A 12,739-nucleotide genomic window follows, 5' to 3' on the forward strand; every position below is an offset into this window, starting at 1 on the left:
GTTTATAGCAGTGTGTGTCAAGGCTTTGTGTCTGGTTCTTATATAGTTTGCTCTTTCTCTTTAGCTTGGTTGAGTACTTTCCTGTAAGAAAGCAAAAATAAAAAATCGTATACAATGAACTATAGCCCAAACTTAAGTTCCCATGCTTTTTATTCCAAAGTTGTTCTGTCCCTTTACTATCAAAGGTACTATCGGACAGCTCCTGCTTTATATTCTTTTGACTGGAAAATATATGGTTGTATGTGAACACCTTTTTGTTTTGTCCTTCATTAACCTTAAGCTTTTATATGAGTTGTCAAAAGATACTCATTTTGTTTTTTAAGCTCAGCTTCCTTGCCCTGTGGCATTTCTCAGGCTCTCTTGGCATGCACATTTTCATGCAAATTAGTTTCAATTTAAGCCCACAATGTCTTTACTTTGGCCAGCTGTCTGCTTTCTCAAAAACTTTTCCGTTGAGTCCGCAAATTTTAAAGAAGGTATACTTTGAAGTGTACAGTCGAACTAATAGCTTCTGAAAAAAATGTTAATATCTCAGAATGTTTTAAAACTCTAGAGAATCTTCTATTACTTGAACAAGGTGTTTTAGTGGAAACTTCTTCCAGATTTGCATAAAAGCCGCAGGAAATGTAATTATTTCAGTTGGTCCATTTCACTCTCCTGACATGGCTTGATATCAGATGGAGAGAGAATAGTAGAAAGGATTCCAAAATGTCAGAATAGAAACAAGAGGCCAATTCATCTGTGATTAATCATTACGCTAAATACCTCTGATAGGCTGTGGTCATAAGCAGAAGGTATTTATTGTGCAGTGCTTGAGAAAAAGTTTTCTGTGGTTAGGGTTTGAGGGATTCAGCAGCATTGAAAAATGGTACAGTAGTAGTCTGCAACTCCACATCCGCAAAGTCAAGCTTTGGCAGCCTAAATCCCCTGAGCTCTGGCTTTTTCACAGTTCCCTGGCTGTGGAATTTAGTTAACCTTTTTCAGTAAACTTGGCTTTGCTGCCTAAGCAGAAATGGAAAACCACAGCAGAGCAAAAGCCCAACAGGATGTTGTTTAGCCACATTCTCTTGTGAGCCTGCCACTATAACACTGAAAGGATTGCAGATTTCTTGCCAACCCCACACACAACGCAGCTGGCACTTCGCATCTTCCTGATGGATACTTTATTAGCCTCATTGTATTTTAGCTGATTTCAGATGACAGTCTGCTATTTGCTAAAGTAGTGATACTTATCGACAATGCCAAGGACCTACGATAGAGGCTTATATAGAACTGACAGCTTTCTTTTGTGGTTGGCTGATATTTGTGGCATAATTCAAAATGTGTTGGAGCTAGTTTAAATTTCTTAGTGAGCAGAAGCAAACCCTTATGAGACTACTCTAGAAGGAGGTTGTGGTGATGTGACATGATCCTGATTGATGACTTAATCTAGGGAAGTGTTTCTCTTCTCAGAAAGTTAGGGCTGAAAGTTAGGGCTACAGCAACTGGGTTTAACTTGTGTATTTTTCCTCCTCAATCTGGGTCCATAAGGACTATTTTAAAAATAAAAAAGTAATATTTGAAACAAAATCAGTACAGTGGTACCTCGGGTTAAGTACTTAATTTGTTCCGGAGGTCCATACTTATTATTTCTAAGATACTAGCCTGGTTCACACATTGCTGACAGTCAAACCTAGATAGTTCAGTAAAGACAGTAGCTTACTTTCTAAACTTTCCCAAACTCCCGCAAGGAGCTCACAGTTGCTTTACTCATGCCTGGTCCTTTACTGCTGAGCTTGAGCTAAGCCAAGCTTTGGCTTAGTGCATCATCCAAACCCAGGTTTGTGGTTAAGTTCTCTCCAAACTAGCAATGAGCTGTCACTAAGAACAAACTTTAGTAGTTATTCTGGAGGGAGTTGTCAACGAGGTGGGTTTGCATGGTACACGAAGATATACATTGGTTTAGCTCAGGGCAGCAGCAAAATGACCAGGGAGGTGTGAAGTAACTGTGATCTCTTCTCCAGGAAACTGCACATTTGTTCTAGGTCAAGGTTTGGCTTGCCAGTGGTGTGCTCACCAGACCACTGTCTTTATTGACCTATCTAGATTAAGCTGCTTCATTATGGATGCTTCAAATAGATGGAATGACAAGTAGCAATACAGTGGTGCCTCGCAAGACGAAATTAATCCGTTCCGCGAGTCTCTTCGTCTTGCGGTTTTTTCGTCTTGTGAAGCACGGCTATTAGCGGCTTAGCGGCGCTTAGCAGCTTTAAGAAAAAGGAAACAAACTCACAAGACGTTTTGTCTTGCGAAGCAAGCCTATAGGGAAATCCGTCTTGCGGAACGACTCAAAAAATGGAAAACTCTTTCGTCTTGCGCGTTTTTCGTCTTGCGAGGCATTCGTCTTGCGAGGTACCACTGTAGTCACATTGATATAAGGCGGTTGATTTCTAGATGCTCTTCTATCACCATGTCTTCAGGTAATCAGTGTGTCAATAAATGCAGAACATATAATGCGGAGTACTTCGGTTTTTTATATATTCTGAAAAGTGACTCTTTGAAAATTTTGCATCACTGAAGACAAGCTGTTCTAAATGAAGCTTTGATGCTTCCTTTTCTTTGTTGAGTTTGTCAGTGGTGGCTTGGGTAGGGGCACATTTATTTGAAAGATCCAATGCTGAGCTAGGGAACTTCCTACACTCAACACCAGCTGCTTTTCTGTCTTGGCGATTCATTTTAGCAGACCCACAAACAACGTAAAAGAAGTTCTAGAGCAACACTGAAAGAACATTGCACCCACAGCTATATATATGTACTAATTAATACTGCACCACTTCTTTTTTCCCTTTTAAGACTCTAAGGGAAGCGGATCAAAGAAATGTAAAAACTCAAAAGAGTTTCTATCTTCTTTGGTTTCTATAACTCACATTTTATTTTGCATATTTCTCCCCGGCCATTCAATCTTGAAGGGTTTCCATAGCTGCTGGGCCAAATAGGTCATGCACCTGTGCAGAGCATGTGATAGGAATATTTTAGAGCTTCAGTCATAGAGCTAGCAGTCATTTTCCCATTCCCTGTTGCAAGGAGATTGAGTGGCACGCGGAATGTGCTGTATTATGCCAAGTGAATGTAAATAAAGCATAACAAGATCTAGCATGAAATAAAGTAAGCATTTTAAAACTATGATTTATAAACTAATGAGGTTGAATCAGTTAAAAGTTTTCACTGCCCTTAACACTGGTTTTGTTGCATTTCTCAGGCAAACTGATATATTGTTCAGATCTGCCACCCCCCTTTTTGCATTAGAACAAATAAATTGTCCATGATTCTGAAAATGAGATCTTTGGAAGTATGGGAATATATATTCTAGAGCAATTAGAAAGCCAAGCCTAGATTTTCATTTTATAGGATGATTTCTTCTGAACAGTATGGATTGGTGTTCAGTATTGCTTTCTTCATTTACTGGGGGGGGGGGATCCTCTGAGATCCTCCGTTACATTTCCTCCGTGCTGGAGGAACACTGGACATTTGCAACCAATCCTATGTATGCATGCATACGTGCGCGCGCACACACACACACATATCCCAGCATGAGTACTGAAGAGTTCAATTCACAAACCACTTTGCTGATGGTTCTCTCGCCCTGGAACCTGGAACTTCCTTGCCCAAGAGCTTATGCATTGGCCTACAAGGGCTACTAAGACCTGCTGGAGCAGTTGAATGAATTCCTTTCCAGATGCTGCAAACTGATTGCCTGGCCTGGGGAAACTGAGAACTCTAATCAGATACGGCAAATTTGGAGCAGCTGCAGTTGCTCTCTGTCACTTGCATCTAGCGCTAACAGAATGTCTTAAAAACAAGGTTTAAAGTTTAATGTTTTAAGTTTCACAGCTACTCTTTTAAAGACCACCTGCATATTGTAAGGCATATTGCTGCTGACACTGTGATACTGATGTTACCTTTCAGTGATGGTTTCAAGGAACTCTGTTACTTATCACTAACAGCATTGTATACTGTGAAATGTGAGGCTCCACCTCTCCTATGAGTCTCATTCTCCATTTGTATTAGGAGGCAGCAGGATCAAGGATGTTGTCGCTGTTGATGACTGAGTACATTGTTGAAAGCACTGCTGGTTACATGTTAACAGAAGCAAAAGGTAACTTTCAAGGGTAGAAGCAAAGCTCTCTCTAGAAAACATAGATGGTTTTCTTTGTTTTTGATTTCTCCCTGCTTCCCAGGTACTTAAGTCAGGTCTCAATATAGCAGATGTGAGGTAGGTGTATTAAACTGAGAAACAGTAACTTGCCCAAGTCTGCACAGTAGAAATTTTGGGTGGGATTCAGTGTGGCTCTAAGGAATTGGTGCCATCAGTGCAAGCATTTCTGCTTTGTTAACAGAATAAACCTCCCTGTGGAGCAGATTTGGGGATGAGGGTGGGATAGGATGCAGAGGAAGGAAAGTCCCGGTGCACTAGTGGGAATCCCTGTGCACACTAAATTAGTGGAATACTGCCCATAGTGAGCAAGTGCTGCGCTACTTACTACTTGTCCAAGTTTGAATGTTCATGTGTATAAGAGGCATAGGAGAATCTCTACAGGAGTATAGGATACTTTCCATTTCATTTCTTAAAACCCCCTGGAGATGTCCCACTAAACTTTTTGCATTGTTCTGCCCACTTTGAGTGACAGACCTTGCCATCTTTGTGTCATATGAGGTGAAGTGTCAGTTCCATTCAGATTTTCCATGGTGATATGTTGCAGTTGACGTAGCATGTGGCCAAAATCTGAGTTTCAGGCAATAAGGTTTGCAACACCTTCCAATAACTGTGAAGCATGATTATAGGTAATGAATGCTTTCCATAGACATAAACACTTAACTCTTTATTCGTGTTGGAAAATGTAATTTCCACACTGCTCTGTATGCAAATAATATATGTTAATAACATACGTTTAAGTCAGACTAGATGGAAGTTTACATTCTGTGTCATGAAGGTAGTGCATTGAATATATTTTTATATAAAATGTATAATGTTAATTTGTTAATAATCTAACACATAATCAATTGAAATAATACATTAAACTTCCACTCTTCCATTTTTTTAAAATCTTGGTGTGCTTGATTATAAAGTCAGTTGAGGGGGAAGGGAAGGGGGTTAATAGCCGCTGAGTTATTAGGGGTGATTTGACTACTGCTGTCAAAGAGAGCTGCCAGAAAGATTAATTCCAGATTCCCATAACAAGCCCGAGACAAACTGTTCTTGAATGAGACACTAGGGAGAGTTTTATCATGTCTAATTCATGCTCTGGTGTAGTTACACACTCACTAATCACAGCAGAACACAAAGAAGATTGCCATGAATTAGATCAAAACTAGAGGGCAGCTCATATAAAGGCTTGTGAGAGTGCTACGATTTACTCTGCCAAAGCATGCAGAGGGGTGTTCTTTAGAAATGTGCCATTCATCTTATATAAATATAAATTATCTTTCCTGGAGCATCAGTTCTTTGTTGGGCAATCTCCCACTAGATTATATAGTATATATATACTTCTCAAGAAAGAGTAGGACATTTTGTAGCCCTGACTGATGTTGTACTGAGAATGGCCTTCACTGTCCATGTTCTTGCATGATTGCAGTCCATAGACTCTGCCCTCCCAGTTGCTCAGTACTTTTGTAGTTGGTCATAGTAAGTGTGAATTCAATCTAGAATGTGCCACATTTTGCATCACTAAAGTATTTTTCCACTTTATGGTATAAAGAAATTGATCTGTAGATCATCTCAGGAGTCTTTGCTATTGCTTTGAATAACATCAGGATCCTTAACATTTATACAGTACGTGGTTTTTGGTGTGTAAAGCCCTGTAAAGCTTGGGACCAGGATACCTGAAAGATAATTTCACCCCTTTTATACTCAGCTAAACATTGTGCTCTGCAGGTGAGGGCCTCTCACAGATACCATCTTATCAGGAGGTCCATTCCGCACAGTGTAGGAATTGTGCCTTCAGGGTTGTGTCACCTACCCTTTGGAATGCCCTCCCTTTGAATATTAGACAGGCACCGCTTCTGTTGCCTTTTTGGCACCTACTGAAGATCTTTATCTTTCAATATGCTTTTAAATGTGAAGTCTTTCTTGAATTGTTTTTAGGATGATTTTAATGTGTGGTATCACTTGTTTGCCACCCTCGGCTCCTTTGGGTGAAAGGGTGGGATATATATTTAATAGGGGTGTGTGTGAAAATGTCTATACCTATTACAGCAAAGGAGGGTTTAGAGAAGGCTTTGCCGTTGGCTACCCCAGCCATATCAGCGTGTAATAAAACACTTGCATTGCAGGGACATTGCAGGAAATGCTGCGTGTAAAATTGGGATAGCCAGTGTTGATGACCATCATATCTAAAACTTTGTTCCTTTTCAAACATAACTGTTATTTCTTTCGTTTGTCTGGAGAGTTGAGCTTAAAGCTGATTTAATTTAAATGGTGACTCTTGCCAGAGCATGCATAGGTTTTCTTTCCTGTCATTCACAGTGGCTACTCAGCAGGTTTTATCTTTACCTTTAACTACTTATTACCTCTGTTATATTAAAGCAGCTGGCTAAAAAGGATTAGAACAAATCCAGGGTGCATTTTTCCTCCATGCTGAAGTACCTGATACAATCTCTAATTGGATGAGAGCAGGGAAATTGTTGTAGGTGTTACTTCATAATATATTAGAGTAGCAGTTGAACCCATTCTGACACAATCAGCTTGTTTTGAAAGGAAAATGTCAGTAGCAATAATTGGTGACTCCTAGATGTACTGTATCGTCCTTCAACATTGCATAGAGTTGGGTAGGCTTCCACATGGTGCCTTGTTTCCAACAACAGCATCTAGAGTCCCACACGGTGTTGTACAAAAAAAGCTGCCAAACAAAAGAACCAGTGGGGATATTAAGCGTTTTATGCATGTGCAGTTTGTCAAATAGTTTTGATGTTTGAAAGCCAAAAGGTTTTCAGTGCGTTCTTTAAATTGTGGCATGCCTTGTTATAGTGGAGAGGCTGGCAGATTCCCATCTTTGTTTTGTAAGCCTCCGAAGTTAGTTGCATAATTATTATTACAAAAAATATAGCACTTGGGCTTCAGTACCACAAAGGAAGAACATAGAGCCTGGATTCAATCATCTGTTTTTAAGTTGTTCTAGAAAGGGTTGTCCAACACAAATATCCGTGTCCCATTTTTCCATGTGCTGGTAACTATCAGGCTTGCTTTCTCTGTGTTGTGGACAGGCTTGCCTTTTAACACAGTCTGTAAGCTATCGTTAATTTGAAGCATGTTAGATTGCAGATGCTTTCACGAATTCTTTTGCAGCTGCACTACTACTGAATCCATTTCCAAATTGATGGAGCTGATCTTCAAAATCCTCCTTGAGTATCAAACTCTTTGCTCACTGTGGTAAAATTCAGAGCCTTTTTTTCTGGGTGTCTCTGCCAACTAAGGCATGGTGGGTGATGATCACCACCAGAGAGAGGTATTGTCTTATTTCATAGAACGCTGTCTTTAAGGAGATTTGTTTGGCAACCTCATCAGTAACGCTTTGATGCCAGTTGTGTCTCCCATGCTTTAAAAAAGTATTTTTAACAGCAAAGTTTGATGCTGCTTTTATCTGTTAAATTGCATCTTTTCATCTTTTACATTACTGGTTATATTATTGATAGACTTGGTGTAAGATGCTGTATAAAATTTATTTAGAAGGCAGAGCACACATTTCTAAATAATTAAATGACGCTTCCTCAGGCAGTCATAGAACAGTTTTTAAAAGGGTGCCGCTAAAATTTGAAAGACCAAAGTCTGCCACTGTCCAGCCCCTTGGATATCTTTTAGCTGCTCTTGAGACTTTGGTGGCTGTGTGAACTATTTTGCAGAGGATAGACTTCTGTTTGAAGGGCTGTCCTGTCCATATTTGGCTGAAAGGGACAACGGGGATCTTGAAGTTGCACATTGACAGTTAGCAAACTGGATAGCAGACAAAGCAGGTACATGCTTGCAGTCCTTCCCGATAGGGGGGAGATGCGTAATAATTTTATTCCATTGATTTCTAAATTATACACACACAGACACACGTAAAAGCACATGCGGTGTGTTTTCTGTCTTTCGGTGGCCACCCAACTTGAGACGCATCCCAAACCTCCTCATACTGGATTGAATATTCCCCACACCCTAAAGCTTTTGCTGGAGGTTTTCTTGCTTACCCAAATTGTTACATTGCTGCAACACAGTTTGCTATCTTACATTATATATATTTTAAAGTCGTTTCTGGATAAACTAAAAATGCAGTGTTCATTTTTAGGAAAGCCATAGTGAAACAACTTTAAAATGTATACAATCTAAGCTGACAAAATGTGTTGTAGGAATGTAGCAATTGCGAATGTTTTCTGAACACACTTCAGTAGGATTGAGCTCCAGCAGGTTTGTTATATAACCCACCCTTTTTTCTTTCCAACAGTTTTGAAGCAGGGGCTGTTAAGCTTCAGAAGCACAAAGGTTGGGGGGGAGCCTAAAAAAAGAAGGTGAACGATTTGCACTTTATTAATTTAAATAGCTGTACTGAAAATTGTGCAGTCTTTTGTGAGGCATGCAGAAGTCCATTAATGTGAGGAGAATTTTTTGGAGAAAGGGGTGTTTTCCCCCACTAGCCCAATGTATTATATTGTTGAATAGTTCACATTTCATGTGAAATCATTTGATAGTAAGGAAAGCTCTAGCAAAAAGTCTTAGTTCATTGACACACTAAATTCATGTAATTACAACTTGTTTTGCTTCTCTCTCACCCATGAATTCCCAGTGAAAATTGGTGGCGGCGGCTGCCCGCTGGGACTGGTAGGGTGGAATGCATGGAGGCCAACAGTAGGTAGAGCAACAGCCAACTAATGTTAGTTTTGTCACCATCATCCTCCCTGCTGAAGGTAATATTGAGACTAAAGAGGAGGTAGCTGATAGCCATGGTCACAGTATATAAGGATGCAGGCAGGTGGTGGGGCTTATGGATAGCAAGCTGAGGTTGGTGGAGCAGTGCCCTGTTTGCCCTAATGGAACAGCCATTGGTCATAATCTATTTTAATCTCTGCACATCGGTAAAACATCTCTTTTCCTCGTTCTAAGTAAAGGATTCTTAAACTGAAGTGGTACCTTTTTTAAATATACAATTTATTTTGGTGCCTTAAGCTGATCTACTTTCCTTCTGAAGCCATTTTATATACAACATTTCAAAATGTTTTATACTAAACTTACAAGCTATTAATTTTTCTATCTTAAAAGAAGTTTAATATAGCAATATATCATACCAACAAATGTTAGGCATATTGGAACCAAAGTCTCAAAAGTATCGCATGCTGGGAGTTTTTAAGCAGAATAAATTTGTGAATTTGCTGTTCAGTAGTATGCTTTCCAGGGCTGCAAGCATATGTGGTGGTATTGAGTTCCATGAGTGGAAATGACTTAAAACAAGGAGACTTCCACTTCCTGCACTGGCTCGTTCCCACCTACCATTCTACTTCAGAGGGTTGGCGGCACTCCAGACCAGATTATGTGTGTCAGTGCAAAGTGGTTCTGCTGGGGAAGAAAGGAATGGGAACTATAAGAGATAGACCTTCTTTGTATTATGGATTCATTTTACAAAGGAAACAATGCACAGAAGCTAAGACGTCAATCCTGCATACTTTTACTTGGATGTAAGTCCCATGGAACTCGGTGAGGCTTACTCCCATGTCATTGTACTTAGGATTGCAGCCTAACCATATCAGAGGCACATGATATTTAAACAAAGATTAACCCATTTTGTTTTATTTGACCCCAGTGAGTGCGTGCATACTTGTAATATTTGGTTTCTTACGAGAACTCTTTTGATACCTGTCAGTCATTTGGACATTATTTAAGTTTTGGATAAACATTCAGATATCTTAACCTCAGTAGAAAATCCATAAACATTCTATTTCTGTCATCAGGAGTCTGGAGCTAAGGTACAAAATCTGATGTAGACTAAATAATGTTTATTGGTCCTGTAGGGATTATTTCATAATCTTTTCATTCCATTGTTTTAGCCCAGAGTGAAACATTAAAAGTTCTTTTGAGAGTTTTTACTTTTCTCTGGACCTTGTAATTCTTAAGACAAATTATTCAGTAGTGACCTTTATGATAGTGTGATGATGGATTGTTTATAATTCTTCCTGTTAAAGCTGCTGAAAGATTTCAGCAAGTTCTCACTTTAGATAACTTTAGGTCTTTTATAAAACCTATTGTCTGATAGTCTCATAAATATGGGACATATTTATTAGTTCAAAGTAAGCCCATTTAGCAATAAGCCATTGGGATGTCTCACTCCCCCAGCTCTCTCTGGAATATCTCAACACTTTTTGTAGATATGTCCTGTTCCACTTCATTCATGATGTGTGTCCAAAATCTTCTATCTTTTCCAGTTGCTTTCGGCTCTCAATCAGTAAAAGGAGGCCATATAATTCACTGCCTGACAGAATTATACAGATTTTGTAAAAGTCAGGTTTTTAAAAATCTGAATACAGTGGACGCTCAGGTTGCGAACATGATCCGTGCGGGAGGCATGTTTGCAACCCGCAGTGCTGCATCTGCACACACGTGGGTCGCGCTTCTGTGCAAAGCGCGATTTATTGTTTCTGCGCATGCTCGAGCGCCGAAACTTGGAAGTAACCCGTTCCAGTACTTCCGGGTTTGGCGCGGTGTGCAACCAGAAAACATGCAACCTGAAGCATCTGTAACCCGAGGTATGACTGTAATAAAAGATTTGAATGTTAACATATAGTTAAGGCAACTTTTCTAACAAGAAGCTACCCTGAGCTTTGCTTTATTATTGATTATCTTTGTATCCCACCTTCTGTTAAAAATTCCCAATGCAGCTAACAACAATAAAACCCACTATAAATATAACTAAGCAACTAAGCAATGTTCCAATAAAAATAAGATAAGAGCGTATAACAAAAGTTGCCAGTTTTGATCAGGCTAATTTAAAAATTAAGGAAAGTAAATAAGCATGTTAAATATATTCAAAGCCACACTGCTGGTCCTTTAAAATTAAGTCTAGAACGAGGCAACTTGTGTTCTTTGTTTTCAGAGCCAATAGGTCACAAAGCAATGGCATAGCTTTCTCTGAGGTCCATATCTTCATAGCAGGCAGAGTGGGGTGAAGGGGACCTTCTGGGGAAGACTGGCTTTCATTATATGTTCAGACTCCACCCCAAGCAGAATTTAAAAGATCCTTGATACAAGATGAGTTTACAGCTCTCTGAAATGAAATGTAAATTATTTGGATTTGTAAGAAATTCATTTGGGGAATTTTGCATCAGATATATTGCATCAGAGTCATGCAATATATAAAACTGTGAAGGATAGGCTGAAATTGGGGTGGAGGATCCTAATATGCTTGCTAAGAATAGACTTTGTGTTGTGGGGGAATTTCCTTTTGGGGATGTTTACAGCTCATAGATGAGACCGCAAAAAATTTGAAACCTTATTGGAGGGAACTTCCTACCCCAGCAGGACAAAATGACCTAACAGGTCTTTTCCAGCTCTTGTTTCAGTGTTTTCTATTAAGACTGTTTTTACACAAAGTTCACATGGCAGTCACTGATACTTTTTGTAAGCTTGTAAAGCTTGTACAAAAACCAAGAATGTTTATATCTGTTATAGGCAATACACTTTAAAACAACTTTTAGAAGCCTGTTGTTTCATTTCTAGTGCACAGTTCAAATTCTTCAAATCAACGTGCTGCACATATAATAGCTGTTTTCCCTTCTTTTTCTTGGGCACAGCTTGTTAGGGTTCTCCGGAGAGCTAGTGAAAATTGAATAGTCCAGTGGTGTCTACCCTGCTAGAGAGAAAAGGAAATGAGAATTTCTACACTATCAGATTTCTCCCAAGAAGAGGTCAGTTTGGCAGAAACAGGATTAATAGCATCGTCTTCAAAACAATAGGGAATCTGTCTACCTTTCTTTCACGTTGCCGTTAGCATTTTGCCCTTTTATACAAAATCCGTCTATACATGTTCTTAGAGAACATTAATGGTGCACAAGGATGAAAAATGCTCTATTGGGTTTCTAGTGGGCTATGTTTATGCTAATGCTACTAAGAATCACTACAGTGATTATCAGGGAAGCTGCTTAATCGGTTTTAGGTGTCTTCTCACTCACCCACCCCAGTACACCTACCATGATATTGGATTGTATCCAGCTATGCCACTCAGCTGATGAGAAGGTTTCTGTCACTAGTTTGGATCCATTTGGATCCAGGAGAAGTGTAGCCCTGTTAATTCTCCTGGACCTCTTGACACCTTTCAGTATAGCTACCGTGGTATGAAATTTAGAAATACAGCAGTTCTCCTCCTCCATGAAGACTGGGAGACTGCTGCTTGGTTCCATATCGTTTATGCTCCACATTTCCATTTGTCTCCCATGTGACTCAACATCCATGCAAAACTACTAATATCCAGAGATGCTGTGAAGCATGCTGCACTTACTTGGCTGTAGCTTTCTGTGTTTGTGATTGATCATGAATACATTGGCAAGATAAGATCAAACAAACCTAACAAAGTGGAGTTGTGGATGCACTTCTAAAGGATCAAGTTTGCAGTCTGGAAGTACTTTTATCCTGACCTCTGTTTGGAGAACAGAGTATTGTGGAACTGAAGGACTTTTTACCATTTGAGGGTTGTGAGCCATTCCTGGACAATGATAAGTTCCGCACAGTTATCCATGCTCTGGT

At 39.5% G+C, this 12,739-nt stretch overlaps 1 protein-coding gene across 8 annotated transcripts in view; it reads left to right on the forward strand.

Annotated features, from left to right (window-relative positions):
- The window catches only part of ATE1 (arginyltransferase 1), a 72,057-nt gene that overhangs the window by 41,373 nt on the left and 17,945 nt on the right, over positions 1-12,739 (forward strand). The window contains exon 12 of one of the 8 annotated variants that reach the window (XR_014526889.1): positions 11,791-11,904. The exons of the other annotated variants lie outside the window; for them this stretch is intronic. The gene's annotated coding sequence lies outside the window, so the exon portion shown is untranslated. The remainder of the gene's footprint in view (positions 1-11,790; positions 11,905-12,739) is intronic. 8 annotated transcript variants of the gene reach the window in all.

Source organism: Podarcis liolepis, assembly GCF_965112155.1.
Source record: "Podarcis liolepis genome assembly, chromosome: 5".
Taxonomy (NCBI): domain Eukaryota; kingdom Metazoa; phylum Chordata; class Lepidosauria; order Squamata; family Lacertidae; genus Podarcis; species Podarcis liolepis.